The sequence below is a fragment of the Hyperolius riggenbachi genome, chromosome 12, assembly GCF_040937935.1.
Source record: "Hyperolius riggenbachi isolate aHypRig1 chromosome 12, aHypRig1.pri, whole genome shotgun sequence".
Classification (NCBI taxonomy): Eukaryota; Metazoa; Chordata; class Amphibia; order Anura; family Hyperoliidae; genus Hyperolius; species Hyperolius riggenbachi.
This window is the reverse complement of record NC_090657.1, coordinates 135,855,257-135,874,802: the sequence shown is the minus strand read 5'-3', so window position 1 is coordinate 135,874,802 and position 19,546 is coordinate 135,855,257. Positions and strand designations below refer to the sequence as shown.

The 19,546-nt window shown below is 42.9% G+C and overlaps 1 protein-coding gene across 5 annotated transcripts in view; it reads right to left on the bottom strand.

Moving 5' to 3' along the window:
- Window positions 1–19,546, bottom strand: part of CDH22 (cadherin 22) — an 804,629-nt gene that overhangs the window by 333,553 nt on the left and 451,530 nt on the right. Inside the window, exon 1 of one of the 5 annotated variants that reach the window (XM_068263549.1) lies at window positions 12,578–12,648. The exons of the other annotated variants lie outside the window; for them this stretch is intronic. The gene's annotated coding sequence lies outside the window, so the exon portion shown is untranslated. Of the gene's footprint in view, window positions 1–12,577; window positions 12,649–19,546 lie in introns of those variants that run through there. 5 annotated transcript variants of the gene reach the window in all.

The following is a 19,546-nucleotide window of genomic DNA, read 5'->3' as shown; positions in this document are numbered from 1 at the left end:
AGGCCAACTTTGTACAGTGCATGACTAATAGTTGTCCTATGGACAGAGTCTCCCACCTGAGCTGTAGATCTCTGCAGCTCATCCAGAGTCACCATGGGCCTCTTGACTGCATTTCTGATCAGCGCTCTCCTTGATCGGCCTGTGAGTTTAGGTGGACGGCCTTGTCTTGGTAGGTTTACAGTTGTGCCATACTCCTTCCATTTCTGAATGATCGCTAGAACAGTGCTCCGTGGGATGTTCAAGGCTTTGGAAATCTTTTTGTAGCCTAAGCCTGCTTTAAATTTCTCAATAACTTGATCCCTGACCTGTCTTGGACCTGTCTTGTGTGTTCTTTGGACTTCACGGTGTTGTTGCTCCCAATATTACACACATACTTACTTACCTGTAACACATGCCATTTTTTTATTAATTAATAAGTTATAGAAACAGTCAATTTAATGAACCAAAATCCAATTTATTCTGTATAGAGGCATGCTGAAAACACCAGACAAGTGGTAAGTGTGACTGCTTGTGACCTGCTGCCAAAGCAACCAAACAGCACAACTCCCTCCCGCTCTGCTCATGTTTCCAGATAGCCAGCAATAACATCAAAGTGGAAGTACAGTGATGCTCCACAGAGCATAATCAGAGCTATAATTAGCAGTATAGACACTCCCTAATGCTCGCTTCTTACAAATTATGCCCTACTCCATAGACTCTCGCTACAGGGCTGTGTTTTACATTCTGCTACATCCTGGCACCAATGTGAAAATTAACATATCTCTGTGTGCTGTGCTGGCAGCAGTTTTCTGGCAAGTCACTGGAATACTCAACTTTGAATCTATTTATTCCTCTTTTACTAGGATGTAATCAACACATCCACTGTCCATCTACAGTATCAGCAGAAGTGCTTGTGTAGTTGCTGGACATGACTGAGGCAGCCTCTATTATAAAAACAAAAGAGAAAAAAAAATAGTATAGTATAGTATAGCAGAACCTTAAAACAGGAAATAGGATTGAACAGCTGCAGAGCAGAAATGACTAGCCAACAAGCAGATAAGCGTTCTTCATGGTGCTATCTTTACACACAGGGCCGGATTCACCATAAGGCATTGTAGAAATCTGCCTACAGGCGCCTGATGATGGAAAGGTGCTCACTCCCCTTCCTGGGCGCCTCTCTCCCTCCTTCCTCATGCAGAGTCCTGATGAGAGTTTAAATATGAAGTCACTCACCCTGCTCTTGGCATTCCACCGATGAGATCTCCCTTCAGCCAGGGGAACCTCTAGCTACTTATGATGGCGGGTAAGGGAGAAGTGACGGCTGGGACAGCCAGCACACTTCCGATGCAGTTTGGTGGGAGTTTTTAAGTTCATGGAGGGAAAAGTGTAAGGTGTCGGGACATCTGTGCTTCTAAGCTCCTGTAAAGTAAATCCAGGCTTCCTTACACACATGAATGTCATTTTTTAACCATATAAAAAAATTGTTCGCCGCTCACACACCATTCCATTCAATACTATAGGTAAGGGTATGTCCGAGGTGTGGTCTCTTTAAGACAAGTTGTGGGAAATTGTGGGAAGCTGCACTAGTGATTGGGAGGGGGTTGTGCCAGGGTCGTTACTACAAATCATGGAGACCCCCAGCAAAAATCTGATGAGGCGTACTCTTTAGGAAAAATCCTCCCCTACCACCTGAATAGTTCCAAGGATAACACTTCCCTTCCATAAAAGTTTGGGCAGTATTAAGACAAGTATTCCTCAATCCAGAAGCTTCTGGTCATATATTCACATTTTTAAAACAGAAGTTTTAGCTACAGAAACCACAGCAGACCCCCCAACCATCCGAATACTGCAGGACTGCCCCGGGATCTATCCCGCTGTCCCACGGCAACCTCTTCCTCCCCCCCCCCCCCCCCCCAGTGTGTCCTGGCTGGACAGAGAGGAGTGGAAAAAAATGATCAAGGAACCAGCTGGGCCGATGCGAAATGCGAGGAGGGGGGCTGGCATCATTCCTTCTTCCCTCTCTCCTGTGTCCCCTTGCAATGTATAGGCACAGCAGTTAGTTATTTGATGTTACTATTTGTTTTTAAGTTAGTTGCAAATCAGTTATAAAGAAACACAGCCATATTTTTAGCAAACAAAATGGTGTCAGGTGTGTTTATATATTCTTGTTGTCATCAGTGGCTTACACAGCACTGCCTACTAGTTTCCTTTATACTCTAAAATTCTTTAGAAAGTTGTTGTACTTGTAGCCCAATCTATTCCACATACTGACTGCATGTGCCTTCATTTTGTGAAAACAAAGCAAACAAAGATTAATTTTTCTTCTGATATCAATTTGTTGTTTACATAGTTACTGCAGTATGGTATTATAAATCATGTTTATATTGGTGCACGATGCCTTTAGGAGTGTATTACATTTTAAAATGTACTTCCTACGCTTCAGTTTGTATAAAGCTCAGCCAGATCGTCATACTTTGCTGTTGACAGAAGTCGTTACACATTTGAAGCAATCATATGCCAAAGACATCCTGGGAAACTATCTGTAGTCCAGAGTATCTTATTTTCACATACATGCTGGCTACAAGGCACATTTCTGAGTGCTACTGAGCCTGTGTGAATTTGCAAAAGATATTATAAAACGTGTTGTCTACTTTTGGATAACTGTGAAAAAAAACATTGCTCAGCCAGCTGCTCTATATACACTCTATATACACTTGCCCAACTTTCCTCAATGCTCAGACGGAGTTTGGTGAATTCATCATCTGAATACTGTACATAAAAAAGCACACAACTTCAGAAAAAGGTACTATGCATTAATTAAATTGAAGATATGATGCACAGAAAAGTCCAGTCCGAGGGAAAAATATTCTAAAATATAATAGTGCTTTAAAGGGAACCTGAGATGGGGCCACAGCAATAAAATACATACCTGGGGCTTCCTTCAGCCCCCTCCGGCCTGATTGCGCCCACCCAGTCCTCTTCTGACTCTCCGTTCGCTGGCAACTGGCCACTGAAAGTCTTCCGGTACGGGGCCAACTGTGCATGCAAGCGATCCTGCCACGTTCACGTCGCCAGGAGTGTACTGTGCAGGAACAGAAAGCTCCCGGAGACAGTGCCGGTGCTACTATTAAGGCAAAGGGGGCAATTGCCCCAGGGCCCCAACTACTGCCGGGGCCCCCTCCGTGGTCTCTTCTGGGAACACATTTGGAGTTCTGCCATTGGGCAGTGGCTTATACACAGCGTGGTTGCTTATGGGTTTTGTTTACAGTCTCGCAGACTCCCCATCTCCTCGTGATGACAATAAGTGGTGAAGACAGCGGCAGTATCCACCAATAACAATGCAGTTGAACTTTGTGTGTTCCATGCTGGTTTCTGGACAGGAAACATGAGAGGTGAGAGAGGGAGAGATGGCTGCGTTTGGTATGCAGATTACTAATTGTATGCCATGCTGCTGTGAGAGGTGAGAGAGGCTCTAGAGGCAAAGATGGCTGTGTTTGGTAATATGAAGATTACTTATTGTATACTGCTGCTGTGATAGAGGCTATGTTAGAGACAGAAATGGCTCCGTTTGTAATGCAGATCATTAACTGTTTACTGTGCTGCTGTGAGAGATTAGAGAGGCTCTAGAGGCAGAGATGACTGTCATTGTATACTGTGCTGCTGTATGAGAGGGCTCTGTTAGAGGCAGAGATGGATCTGTTTGGGCTGCAGATCATTAATTGTATGCTGTGCCGCTTTTAGAGATGAGAGAGGCTCTAGAGGCAGAAATGTCTGTGTTTGGGATGAAAATTCCTAATTTATACTGTACTGGGGTAATGGGGAGACTGTGCCTCACCAGGGCTGCCAGACACTTGGCTGCAAAGGAGAAGGTCTAACTATAAACATGCCAACAGGGACCTGTCAGTGGGGAATTCTGCTAAAATTACATTTGTAAAAATATGCTAGCAACCTAAATAATGGATAGTATATATTATGCATTTATAAAGTGCTCAAAAATATTTCCTTGAGGGAGGAGGGAGGACAAGGGGCCCCCAAGATGGGATCTCAGTGGAGCTTTGCAGCTTTGGAAAACCGAGAAGAGACATATGGAGGCTGATATATTTGTTTCCTTTTAAACAATACACATTGTCTGGCTGTCCTGTTGATCAACTGCCTCCAATACTCATAGACAGTGGTCCTCAAACTAAGGCCTGCGGGCCGAATGTGGCCCCCTGAGGCTTTTTAACCGGCCCCCCCACACAAAATGTATTATAGATGCGGTCAGCTACATCTTTAAATATTGGTGGTCTGTATATAGAATGAAGCCAGAAAGCAGTAATTCGCTGGTTTCCAATCAAATTCCACATCAGGTGACGTTGTCCAATTGGACTGCAGGTTCTCACCTGGGTATGCTTCACTGTCTGGCCCGCAAAGACTTCTACATCATTTTATGTATACTCCGACCCCCCAGCAGTCTGAAGTATGTTGACCCGGCCCCCGACCCAAAACGTTTGGGGACACCTGCCATAGACCCTTAACAAGCATGCAGATCAGAGGTTTCTGCCAAAAATCTGACTGGATTGACTGCATGCTTATTTCAGTTGTGTGATCAAAAGCAAATAAATATAGCAGCCTCCATTAGTGATGTAGCGAACATCTAATTTTCGGCACGCAAACACAAATTTACTGCAAATGCTCATGAACTGCAGGCTGTTTGCGGGCGCCATAGACTTAAATGACAAGCGAACGGCCGCCGACTTTAGCAGTTAACAGCAAAGCCCCCTTCTGTGCTAGAAACACTAAATTTGCAGGGTATGTGGAGGAGGAGAGTGGGTACAAGAGGAAAAAACATTTTCAAAAAAACCTTATAGTTCTTGAGAAAATCAATTTTAAAATTCTCCCTTAGAGGGTAGAAAATGATTCAGCAGCCACCGACTTTAGCGCCCTGGGGGTGGGGTCATGGTGGCATCTGGGAGTCCCCTTTAAAGTGTAACTATCCGGCATAATATCAAAAATCAATTCTTTATTTTTAGCTGGTAAACAAGCAATAAGCATGCTAACCAGGCAATCCAAAAGTTAAAAATCACTATTACTTTTTTTTGTTGATACATGATCATTCCCCAGTTTACCTGACTCTTATTTGGTAAATTGCCACACAAAGGAAGTTGCAGGGCATGCTGGGTTTTATTTTTTTGCTTCTTTACTTTCCCCCCAGACTTAAATAATGCAGCCTGATTGGCTGAAGCATCTTTCCCTCCTGTTTTCCCCTCCCACACCTCTGTTCCTCTCTGTTTGGCCAATACTTCTCATGCTGAGACAATACACTTTCTATTGCAGAGTTGGGTGGGAGTGCATCCTCACATGTTTGCCTCGGGCAGCAAAAAGTCTATTGGCGTGGGACATTTCCAAGGATATTGGCATGGGGAACATTTTCCTAAAGGTACAGGTAAGTATTTCTGGATAATGTCTATGTATGTATCATGTAGTGTATTTATCGTAGTCTAGGGCCAATTTAAGATGAAGCCAATTAACTTACCTGTATGTTTTTAGAATGTGGGAGGAAACCAGACATGGAGAGAACATGCGCAAACTCTGTGCAGATAGTGCCCTGGCTGGGGTTCAAACCGGGGACACATTGCTGCAAAGCGAGAGTTCTAACCACTATTTGACCATGCTGCTCTCAAATAGATTTACCTGCTTTATGTCTGGCAGGAAGTGATGCAAATTCTCACTGATGGCGCAGGACCGCAATAAAAATCCAAACGAGTGTCTTACCCTTACCACACTATCCAAACCTGCATAACATATGTAAATATTTCAGTTCATCTGCAGACCCACAAGTTACACCAGTCAACAGGTATAGTCAGGTCCTCACCATGCACTTTTCTGGCATATCTATCCCCAAAGGAGACCAGGTAAGAGAAAACGGTTGTGTTCCTTGAAATTATTACAACTAAATTGCAGTTGAGACAGTTCTTTCCCCGAAACTTTCAATCCCCATTAAGACTCCGAGTAAAGATAGGGGCTGGATATCTGAGGTTCTAATGCCTCAACATGCCTCCACCTCTGTACGCAATTAGTGAAGTTATAGTGATGCACTGTTGATTAGGTGCTACGATTACATCTTAACAATAAAATAAAGAAAAATTGCAAGCATAATTGTGTAAGAACTACAACACCTATAAAAGTAGCTTTTATGGGCCCGTTTATAAAAATGTGACAATCTTATAGCAGATTACTATTTCTCTACAGATTGGCCCTTTAAAAAAACATATTCATGAGGGGGTGATCTACTTAATTACCATGGTATCACCTGCTGTAATTACCCTCAAGTACAGATTGGAAGAGTTATTCACTTGAATGCATCAACTTCAGATTGCGACTTGTTTAGGTCACAGTTGGTGCCAAAAAAACACAGAATAGGTGTTTGAAAAAAAATGCTTTCCCTTCTGCCCCACTTAAGGTAATAGTGTTCTTCATTTTCATGCTGTCCGCTGTTTCATAAATATGATGATCCAGAAAGTATTTGCAGACAGGTTATGGAAAATGAACAGGACAACAATCATTTGAGGAGCAGCACTTTTTACGGCAATCAGCAAGTTTGCCACATTTATAAATAGATACTGTTTATAAAAATAACCAAACTACAAAACTGTACTGCACTGTGCCTTTGTGTAACTAGATTTTACATGGTGTCCTTAATAATAGAGCCTAAAGAAAGGGGCAGCCAGCTAAGGCTAAGTTCACAGTGGGACGTTAAAGTCGCACGTTAAAACAGCATTTAACGCAGAATAACTCACTGCAATGAAAAATCAATGCCCCGTTCACAGTGCACACGTTACGTTAGTGACTAACGCTGCACGTTAAGTAAAAGTACTGCATGCAGTGCGTTATACACGTTATTAGCTGCGTTGGACTGTTTGCACATGCTCAGTAATGACTTGGATGCATACTTTTCATTGCCTGTATTTTTTACTGTATCTGCTGTATGCGACGGTAACACTGCGTTGCCACTTTTTGGGCGCGTTGCGTTGTAAGCTTGCGGTGCGACTAACGTGGCATCAAAACGCAACGTCCCACTGTGAATCTAGCCTAACTGACACATAATTGCGCTCAATTAACAGATTACATTGATTATAAATGCACATTTTTACAAATCTGTAATACTACAAATTTAATCAAAATCCGTCATTACACAGTTATGATGGATATTCCATTAGGAGCAATCTTTTCAATATATACAAATATATGAGATGATAAATAGTGAGTTTCGGATAAAAAGTACTTAGCCCCACAGCAAGTAATTCAGAGACATCTGGTGACAAATCCAGTGTAAATGGGTATCATGCAATGTGAGATCAATAGGGAGCAAATGGCATTATTCAGGTTTCTTCAGAGCACACAAGTGATACTGTTTTTCCATGGTACAAATTATAATATGAAGTACAAGCATCTCTGTAATGCGCTTGGTTTTAGCAGGGATGCCTTTGATGTTCGTTCTTTTGAATTACTGCACCATGTAATCTTCAACTGTTCTTCCAGCTGCACAATAAAAATATACTATAAAAATGAAAGGACCACTATTGCAAAAAATAGTACGATTGAACATACAAGAATACAAAATGTACATTTCTACCAGAGTAAAAGGCACTATAAATTCCTTTTTTCCTATGTTGCTCTCAAAATGTAGTAACAAGCTGACAGATCTGACAGATTTTGGATTAGTCCATCTCCTCATAGCAGAGTCTCAGTATTACTTGTATTCTTTACAAGAGAATTCCTTGGAAGGCATCTATACAAAGATGTCAGCTGGCTTCCCTCCTTGTTTGCATGCTATTTTGGCAGTTGGATTGAGCAACTGCAGTTCATTAACCTGTTCCCGACCACTGGTATGCATATTTACGCCCCTGGAAACTTCACTTGCGCACCAGGGGTGTAAATATGAGTACTTGTTTATTTTCCACACCGCTGCCATTCGTTTCCATTGCAATCCCACCGGTCTGTGATCGGAACACCTGGTTCCCAAACCCGCTCACAGCGCCTGTGATGAATGACAGCCGGCTTCAGCAAGACGCAGGCTTTTATTCACAAAAGTGAAAGTAAACAGTACTTCAGTGTACTGTTTAACCGTACTTGAAAATGAAGTGTAGTGCCATCTTGTGGCCAAAAATAAAAAATGCACCTACATACACTATTATAAAGAAAAATACATACTAGGGCTGCACGATATATCGGTTTTTAATCGAAATCGCGATGTGCATCATGATTTTAGTATCGCCAGAGTGGCGATTTTTTTCCCCCCATTGCGGCTGTTTTTCCACGTTCAATGCTGTTCCCAGCATTGCAGGCGTACATTTCCGGCTTGTTACTAAGGTGCGCTTCCTCCTTCCGGCCAGAAGGAGGAGTGAGGCACTGAATCGAGGAATGCACGGCCAGCTCTCTCTTCATTTAGCTGCCTTGGCTGCGGTGAAGCACGCATGGTTTTCTCCGATCCACCGCACAGTCACCCAGGCTCTCTTGCACAGCGGGGACCAGAGAACAGTGGCAGAGAGAGATAGACCACAAGCAGGCTGTATACAGCACACAGCACAGCGTCCTGCTAAAGCCACTCTAGCTGTCCATTTACAGACAGCTCTAGCTGTAACGAGCTTTGCTGGCAATTTGAGGTCAAAAGGGCAGGATCCTTAGCCTCACATCCCATCAGATAGCAATATATGGGCAGTATCACCAGTAATGACAGCAAAGATCAGATTACAGCTAGGGCTGTCTGTGTAAACGAACAGCTAGACTGGCTGCTGTATACAGCCTCTATACAGTCCATGTGTATGCTCTTTCTGCCTGGTCCTGCTGTGCTGTCACAGGCTCTGCTTCATGCCCATGCAGCTTAGCCACTACTTTAACCTAGTGCTTCAGGCTTGTGGCAGTTGCAGAGTAGTCATTGTAGCTGCAGGGGTTAAGTGTAGTGTAGCTGGGAATGGGGGCAGAAGGTGTTAGAGTAGTGCATTGTAGCAATAGCTGGTGGGCATCAGGAGTTAGCTTAGTGTGCTATTGATGGGAATCAGAGGTTAGCATTGTGCAGTGGAGTTTAATTGGTGGGGCATCAAGATTCAAGTTAGCATAGTGTAGTGTATTGGTGGATCAACAGGTGCTAGCAGAGTGTAGTGGGGGCAATGTGAATTTAGTGCTTAAGCTTGATTTGACGAAAATCGTGAAAAAAATCGAAATTGCAATTTTTGAGAGAAAAATCGCAATTTCAATTTTTTCCTAAAATCATGCAGCCCTAATACATACATTTTTAAATATTTTTAACCCCTTTCACCCCTACCTTATAGTTATCAAAACAAAACACGTGTAAAAAAGACTTGATTTAAAAAAAATGTTTTAATATGTATGTCATATTGTAAATAAAGGCTTGTAATTATTGATATGGCATAAAAACCACTGAAAAAAATTACCTTTATTTACAAATAATAGAATACCACCATACATTGTACAAGGGACACAATGTAAATGTTGTAATAACTGGGACAAATATTTTAAAACTATAATGGCTGAAAACGGAGAAATATTGATTTTTTTTGTTATTATTCACATTAAAATGCTTATAAAATAGAACAATTCTTAGCAAAAAGTACCATCCAACGAAAGCCTAATTTGCGGCCAATAAAACAATATATAGATAATTTCGATGTGATAATTAACGAGTAAGTTATTGGCGAATAAATGGGAGGAGCTTGATGTGAAAAGTCGCTCTGGTTTTTAAAGGGAAAAAAACTGTGGATGGGAACTGGTTAAAGTGGTATGGAACTCAGCATTTCCTCTGTGCTCAAAAAGATTATTTACATAAAAAAATTCTACTACCCCCCAAAAATTGTAGCAGAACAGCATTCAAACTCTTTCACAGTGGGGCGGTGCGTTTGACGCAATGTTAAGGTCGTAAAACATGCCCCTAAGGGCCCGTTCAGATCAGAAATGCGGATGGCCATGCGTGCGGAACGCGTGCGGACCGCAACGCGTACGAACGCATGGCCATCCGCGTTTGTGTGCGTTGCGTGGCTGATCCCATCACTGAAAAGTGAATGGGACAGCCACGCGTTTTGGCGAAATCTGCGTGCAGCATGCGTTCCCGGACCGCACAGGTCCGGAACGCATGCAGTGTGAACATCAGACATTGCACTCTATGCAATGTCTGATGTCGTGCGTTTTGGCCACCTGCACGCGTTTCCAAAACGCGGCTGGAAACGCGTGCAGTGTGAACGGGCCCTAATGCAACGCATTGAAAGACTATAACTTGGACGTTATAGTACATTAGTTATAGTTTTAGTATATAGTACATTCTTTAGCCCTGCGTTTGGTGTGCCGTTTTCGTCGCACGGTGATGGAACGAAAACAGCACATTAAAAAAAAAAATTACTGAGCATGTGCAACACACACAACGCAGCAGATGTATTGCTAAATGCACAGCATGCAGCACTTTCTAAATATTTCTACTCGTTGCACACAATGCAATGTGTGCACTGTGAATGTCGCACAGACTTAATATTGCTGTGCGTTAGTCCACGTTCAAACATTTTCTAACGTGCGACTTTAACGTCGCACTGTGAAAGAGGCCTTAAACACAGCACTTCAGTGGAAAGCTCCTTGATTTAGTGGGTAGCTTCTGGCCATGTCCAAAGAGGTGATAACATTATCGTTTGTTTACATTCCTTTGTCAGATACATTTAGGCTTTACTATGTACTACTGTACTTTGTACTATGTACTATGACTAGATTGTGTATGTAAACTCTTGTACTACATTGAGGTGGTAAAATTGGTCAGTGATTGGCAAATGAAATTGAAGGTGTGTATCAGGCTTAAAGAGGAACTGTAGTGAAAATTACTCAATAAATAATAACAATGAATAAAATAGTTTTTTCTCTTCCTTTTTTTACAGTATTCATTTAGGCCTTGTTCACATCTAAAATAGAAATCGCTGATGGTCATTTTGCGTGCTACGATTTTGTGTAAAGCGCTTTTCAAATTGCTTTTGCAGAGCAATTTCTTTTTCCACTTTTTGACGCAAGTCAGGAAGTCAACTCTTTGACCCTGAAAATAATAAATACAATGTATGTATTGTCAAAAGCGCGAACGCAATCGCCGCAAAAGCTATTTTTGTGAGCATTTTGAATTTTTCCTATACCTTCCATTGTAGCAAAATCGCCCCAAAAATAGTGCAGGCAACGCTTTGGTCAGCAGAAAGCGGACAAAATGCGCAGATATGAACAGTCACATAAGGATTCATTGCACAAGCGCTTTTAAGGCAATTTTCAAAATCGCCGGTGCTGAAGAAAATGTCCTTAGTAAGCATTAGCACACTACCAAGACTGAGTCGTACTGAGCTGAGAAGCAGAAAGAGCTGATAAGTGATTGCCCTTCAAAGCTGCACTAATTTAGTCATGAAAAAGGTTTGCAGAATATGCAACTGAAAATAATGCATTCAATTCCAGGCAGAGACCTACATTTACCACTCGATAACTCAGTAAAGAGAGAGCCTAATTGTTATCTGTAATCTGTCCAATGAGGGTTCTGATACTTGATTATCAACATATAACAATACGGTTATGTAACCTGAAGCAGCCTAGATCGGACCAGCTAAAGAAGGCCCAGACTTGTCTCGGGGTGGGGGGGGGGGTTAAGGTTAGGCACCCAGGGGGGTGGGTGGTATGGTTAAGCACCACCAGAGGGGTTCCGTATTAGAGTAGGAAGAGGCTAGTTCATAATTAAATATTTGAAATTATTACAGATATTTCACTATATAGATTAAACAGTAGAATATTTGTAAATGTACCAATATTTTACTACCACTATTGCCTCTGCCCTTGAAACCATTTTTTTTTTTCAAGTTACCCTAGCTCAAATTAAGTTGTGGTGCAGTGCTTTTAAATATATGAACCCCGCAAAAGGATGTACAGTAATGTGTACATATACTGGTTATTCTGGTGTATAAGACTACTTTTTAACCCTTGAAAATCTGAAAAGTCAGGGGTCATCTTATGTGCCGGGTGATACAGGATGCGCGTACGCAACATGCTGATGTTTACGCAATGCTGATACGTGATGCGCGTATGCGACATGCTGATGTTTAAGTACTGGGTGCTGGAGATTCAGCGGCATATTCTGTGGCCTATACCCAAGAACACCCCGCTGATGCCTAACCCTATCTGCCAATAATTTTGGTACTGCCATAGGCACCTATGTTAGCTGCCACGAAAAGCAGCTATTACAGGTAATGGAGCTCCAGGGCTACCTGCTATACAAACTGCAGCTTGTGTCTGTCATTTGTAGCCACAATTTGTACAGCGGGCTTGCTATTTTTTGGGCGCTTCTGGTGCCCAAATTACCTGTAATGGCTGCTAATCACAGCTATCAACAGAGACACATATAGCAGTGCACAAATTACCTGGGCACCTCCGGCAAATGAATCATGGCTCATACACAAACTCACTACAATGCCCCCGGCTAGCAAAGGGTTAAACTATGTCCCAAGCTGAGCCGAGTGCAATTAACATCTGTTTACCCCAGCCATCCATCTTGGACAAGGTGACAAAAGTCATAAACCCATGTCTGGCTTAAACCTACCTACTGTCTCTAGGCCTCATTGGATCAAGGCAACTGTCCACACCTTGTTCTTGATCAAGGCAACTGTCCACACCTTGGCCAGAGCTCAAAGTAGAGTGGACTGATTCTTATCTCTGCTTCTCTTCACACACCTGCTTTTACAAGAGAGAGTCAGACAGTGACCCCAGAGTTTTGGTGACCAAACATGTTACAATTTTTCTATTTGATTTTACCCTAATTCAATTAAAAATGAATTGTGTGAGAAAATCAAGATATTTTTTTTGTTTATTTGATCAATAAATTCAATCGAATTGTCAATTTTCTTGATTAAAATCATTCAGAAAGGTTGGAAAAATCAGATACCGGTACATTTTGTCAGAAATTGAATTAGTTAGAAGAGTCTAAATCTTCATTCGAGCAAAAAATTGTTGAATCAAAAAAAAGAAAAAAATTGTAATGTGTGTGGCCACCATAACTCTAAAATTCATAATTTTCATTATTTTTCTAAGCACTTGGAATATGTGAACAGAACCATTTTATCAGGGATTAGTAAAGCCAATCTGACACCTTCTGGGAAGTTCCCAGGCAGATCAGATCTCCAGACACTGAGAAGCAAGGTTTTCCTTTACAGTTTAATACTAATGTTTCTTATGAGTGAATTAGTAACACCTTACGGAATGCAAATACGCAATCCATTTATTGATTGGACTTATGTGCACAGCGAAATCATTTTCTGCCAGATTTCCTTTCTGAAAGGAGGATGGAGTTTCCCCCTCTGGAAAGGAAGGCATCATCTCTTCCACCAGGATGAGCTCTTTAAAGCGGAATATAACCCTGCATTTCAACTTTGCTCTAAAACATTATTTACAGCATATTATATGCAACCAGCATTTTTTTTTACTAGACCAGTATTGGAAGGGTTAAACACAGAGGTTTAAAGTTCCTTGGAGAGATATGCAGAAGTTCAGATAGATACATTTTAACTAAATAGAATGTAACAAGTTATAAATGTTACACACTCTTTGGCTGTCCTCCAGCTCCTCAGTCAGAGAGAGTAAGTCACATTCAACACTGAGATACATTTATGTAAACAAAATGTATCTATGTCAGCTTCGGATGCGTCTGCAGAAATCTAAAGGAACTTTAAAGCTGTGTGTAACCCTTCCAATGCTGGTCTAGTAAAAAAAAAATGCCGGTTCCATATAATATACTGTAAATAATGTTTTAGAGCAAAGTTGAAATGCAGGGTTATATTCCGCTTTTAGAGTCTGGGTCCTTTGTCTATCATCTTTTTTGAATTGCATCTCCCGACAGGCCAGCAAAGACACTGGTCAAAACACTGCATTTTGAACTTTTTGGACAATTCTTTCATCATTCTCTGTTTTCTATCTAAACAATCTGTTCAACTGCTAGATATATTTGTTTGACAATTTTAATATTTTTTTTTGTGTACAGTTTATATAATAAAACTAATTTTTAATTGTTCCAGCTTTTTCCCTTGTGCCCGATTATTCTGATCCATGCTATAACTCTTTCCTCAAAAAGAGGCACACTACTGCATTGTTTATCTTTATAAATTGTTGATTTGCTAGTTAGGTTGCAAATAAAAGTTTTCCTCCTTTTAGGAATAGGTCATCTGAGGTCTCTCCATCTCATGTCAATTTGGACAGTGGTGACAGCAAAATATCGGATTTCAAGCGCAAAATGGATAACTTTTTTAAATGATAGTACATACAATAGAAATTGTATCATGTATTGACACACCATCCAATCTTAAACATTTGCTTTGCTCACAGTGTATTCACCTTCAGAAGCCTCTAGCGGATAAGATCTGAATGGCAACTGTGGCATAGTAAGATGGATTAGTGGGTGTTAGTCAAAGCCCTAAGTCAGCATCACCTATTGAAGAACTACATATAACAGCAAGCTTTTTTGGCACAATAAGTCCAGCAATGGGAAATGCATTGCAGACACAAAATGTGGAATTCCAAAATCACAACAATTTAACAACCCAATGAACAAAGTTTGCTTTTATGGATAACTACTTCTGACATACCATTGATTCTCCCCCCCCCCCCCCCCCCAAAAAAAAAAAAACAGAGAAAACACGCTTTCAGCAGCCATTTGTGTTCACCGGATAGCATCTTGTTGGTGCACGCCTAACTCCATGACATGACAGCCTAGACAACCCATTTATATGACTTGTATTTTCCACACATCAACCAACTAAATGACCATCTCTTTTGCATACTGCACACAAGCAAAATGATGGACTGCATGACATGGCCACATTCAAAACAAGTCAAACACATCAATCAAATAACTTGTACACACATGGCCAACTGCACTATATCAGCCCAACAGTCATGTGAGTTGATCTGCCGCTTGGATCAGGCAAACCACCCGTTATCAGTCTCCCGTCTAGTCGTTTGCCATGCATATACATGCCTGATTGTCGTCCAACAGACTAAAATCAAACAACAATTTGATTAGGAAAATGAATACAGAAGACAACAATTGGCATTGTTGCATGTTTGTGATTTAGATGTGACCTTTGCGGCAGCTTCCTTCACACTTTGGTGTACAGTAGAGCAGGTAGAGCAGGGCTTTACAACCCATGGTACGCATACCCAGGGCCGCCTCTATCACCAGGCCATTATAGGCGATTGCCTGGAGCGCTGTGAAGGGGGTAAGGCGCAATTGTGGGGGACCGTGGCCTCCACCGCTACTATTTTCTCAGTTTCATTATTTACATTCCTGTACTTGCACAGACGGTGCACCACGTGCTCTCCAGCCTCCACTGGTCTGCCTCTATTCACTCCCCCCTCCGATGCCGCCCAGACAATAGAAGCAAGCAGTGTTCAATACACTGCTGTTCACACTCCTCCGCTCCGCCCCCTCTAGTCTAGGGAGCTGAGCTGCCCGGGTATATTCTGTATTACCTTGTGCGGCCCGCCTCTAACTCCACCCCCTGCCTGTCCTGCCAGCGTGCGTGACTCTCAGAGACTCCAGGGTGCCTGATAGTGCAACTCACCCCCTTGTCTGCCCTGCACGATCCGGCTGTATGTGTGACAGAGGTGAGCTGAGCACTGCAGTCTGCCTGACTACTGTGACTCACACAAAAACAGAGACTCGGATTCCTCTCCCAGCCTGAGAGGAAGAAGAGGGGGCGGATGCTGTGGAAGGTCCATACTATTTTTACGTTAGCGAGCTGACCTGCTGCTGGAAGTTCCTGTGTCTGGCTGCCCTGTATTGTTCTGCTTTGCTTCTCATATGCTCCTCTCACTCTCCCTCCTTGTATCCCCCTTCCCAGTGATTTAACTCCTGCCCTGCTGAACTGGACCACCTATGGTGAGACACATCTCTCTCACTATTCATTCTCCTCTGACTCTCACACATTTTTCAGTGTATGTACCTCCTACATTCCTCTATCTACCTTGCTTTTCCCAACTCTCCTTTACTTCTACATCCTATCTTTTGTGACACTTCCTTTTTCCTGCATCTGCTTCTGCTATCTCTTACTATCCCTACCTGCCTTCTCTCACAGACTGCTGTCTTTCCCTTCCTTGTCTCTCACCTTCTTCTCTATGATGTGCTATTTTACAATGCTTTCACCTTCAGTACAGATGGTATTATGTCTATATTCATGTCACTGACTGCCCTCAGAGGAACTCACAATCTAATCCCTACTATAGTCATAGTCTAATGTCCTACCATATAATTATTATGTATTTATATAGCACTGACATCTCCTGCAGCACTTTACAGAGTAAATAGTCACGTCACTGTCTGTCCTCAGAGGAGCTCACAATCTAATCCTACCATAGTCATAGTCTAATGTCCTACCATATAATTATTATGTATTTATATAGCACTGACATCTCCTGCAGCACTTTACAGAGTAAATAGTCACGTCACTGTCTGTCCTCAGAGGAGCTCACAATCTAATCCTACCATAGTCATAGTCTAATGTCCTACCATATAATTATTATGTATTTGTATAGCATTGACATCTCCTGCAGCACTTTACAGAGTACATAGTCATGTCACTGGCTGTCCTCAGAGGAGCTCACAATCTAATCCCTACCATATTATTATATATATTTATATAGTGCTGACATCTTCTGCAGCACATTACAGAGTACATAGTCATGTGACTGACTGTCCTCAGAGGAGCTCACAATCTAATCCTACCGTAGTCATAGTCTAATGCCCTACCATAGTATTATGCACTTATATAGCACAGACATCTTCTGTAGCACATTACAGAGTACATAGTCATTTCACAGACTGTCCTCAGAGGAGCTCACAATGTAATCTCTACCATACTTAAACATCCTATGATAATATTAATAAGTGGAAAGTGTGAGGGGGGGGGGGGGGGGGGGGGGGGGTGGGTATGGAGTCGCCGCAGGCTTTCTTGCCTGGAGTGACAAAAAGGCTAGAGGCACCCCTGCGAGTACCACTGGTGGTACTTTGCCACCTGAAAAGTAATACGTGTACTGTCGTCCCAAAGTTGTTGTTTTTCCTTTAAAGTTTGGCAGTCAGAGCTGCCATATGTGCCTTCCAGGAGGGGCGGGCGTTGGCTTGGACAGACTGCACTGCACGGAAGCCTGACAGGCTAGATTTACCGGCTTCCATGGGTGTTGGTGGTGTGCTGTGGCAGGGCTACGGCCGATGGAAAGCTGCACTGCAGTCACAGAAGATACATCGGAATGCCCACACAGTGGTCACACGGAGACAGACGTTACTGCAGGTAGGCCCACTCCAGGCCGCAGGAGCAGGTTATTGTAAATGCTAATGCTGGCAGTAGCAGCCAGCATTAGCAATCACTGCATATGGCTGCAAGACAAATTAGGTATCCCTGCCTCCAGCCAGCAGAATTATTTGCAGAGATGGGCGGCAGGTAGGCCCCTCTACCCCAGGCCGCAGGAGCAGGTGATCGTAAATACTAATGCTGGCAAAAGCATTAGCAATCACCAGCATATGGCTGCAAGTCAAATGATGTATCCCCACCCCCAGGCAGCAGATGGTGGTGTGCCGCAAGGTTAGATGGGTCAGGGTTTTGCAGCCATTTTAGAATCCTCCTGTAACACGAGGCAGCTAAAATGGCAGCAAAACCCTGACCCATCCAACCATGCAGCACACAACTATCTGCTGTCTGAAGGTAGGAAAAAATTTGTCCATGTTACCACCTGTGATGCCTGACTTTCTGGGGCTCTTCGGTACTTAGACCCCCCCCACCCCCCTCCACACACACACACACACACACACACACACACACACACACTGATGACACATACAGCTGCGGCGGCTGCAGTATTCTTCCTGGTGACTGCCGAGCAGTGTCGTACCAAGGGAATTTGACACCCGGTGCTGATTATTTACAGACAACACCCCCAAAAAAGTTTTTTGATGGGGGGTTGACAGGTTGGAGCACCGAGCCGAGGGTTTGGGGGAAAAGAGTTGTCAGGATGTGGACGGAGCTAACTTATGAAACTCTGTACAATGCTGCAGAAGATGTTAGTGCTATATAAATAAACAAGAATATAAAACAAAGTGTCTGAGCACCACAGTAGCACCCCTAGCCATGGCTACACCCAGTGCTGTGAGCACCTACAGCCCTGTGGTAGGTACGCCACTGCCGCCGAGGCATTGTGTTTGAGAGGGGTGGGGCTAAGTACCGAAGAATCACCTGTGGATGCCTCTGGAGAGGTGTCCGCTTCTTCCCTGGTACCCTCTGTCCAGTTTTGTCCAGCCGCCAATTCCGTATGACTGGTTCCAGTTGGCGGCCACTAGGCATGCGCACACTCACGTCATGAACGTGCATCCCCAGTGTCCCTAAACGCGCACAACTGAACTGGGCCTGCGCGATCTCTCTTCAACGCAGGCCCAAGAAGAGAAAACTCCCTTTGGCCTGAGCAATAAAGCGATTGCGCAGGGCCAGTTCAGATGCGTCTCTGCAGCAGACGATCCTTGACAGCTAGCTCCTCTTACAGCCTGTCATGACCACACCCAATTTTTTTCCGGTTTTGCAGAGTCACTGGTGGTACATTAAAAATGCAATATGATAAAAGTGGTACAATCTGTAAAAAGGTACCGATGAGTGTTGAATTTCACTTCAACCTGCAATGCCAGACAAAGCTTTTTACCAATAAAGTGGTAAAGGGACAGTGCCTGCATTTCTAAGCATTTTATTGCTTTGTTTCCACTAGAGAGATTTCACTTAACTCTCTACGATCTTGAGACACGAATAGATAGTCATCAGAAATCACTCCAACTGAATTCCAGACCATGGTTGAAATCATTCCTCACTTTCTTGAAAACAAAAAAATATATACCGTACATATTTTTGATGGAGTTCCTCTTTAGGGCTGGTTCACACGGGCGTCTGCTGAGCTTTTGCTTGGCATTGCGTTCAAACGCCAGCGTTTAAACGCCAGCGTTTAAAAGCTAGCTTGTGAAAGCTTTTGAAAAGCGTTCAAGGCTAGCAGTTCTGGTCTCTGCTATTGTTTCCTCGCGTTTACTGCCTCTGAAAGCAGCATGTTGCTTTTGAGACTAGACGCAACGCTGGGATCTACTGCCAGGCTTTCATGAAAGCCTGCAAAAGCCAGCTCTAAACGCTCCCATTCACTTGCATGGGATGGCAGTAGATCCCAAAAAACGCTGCGTCTGAAACGCTGCGTTAAACGCCACAAAAACGCCCGTCTGAACCAGCCCTTAATGCTAAAAGCTATGGCTAGAAATACTAATCTAATCTAAAAATGTATTGTGTTGTAAAGCGGTGTATATTCATGGACTATAAATGACCCTTTGGGTACAGGACAACACAGTAAATTTTTCCACCATGCTGGCTAACATGGCAAATGTCCTGCTGCTGCCATCTGCATCAAGTTGTAGCTCAACTACATTCATTTTTAAGGAACAAAAGGCAGATTTTACACTGATTAATATAGATATTACTGAAGACTCCTTTATACAAATCAATGT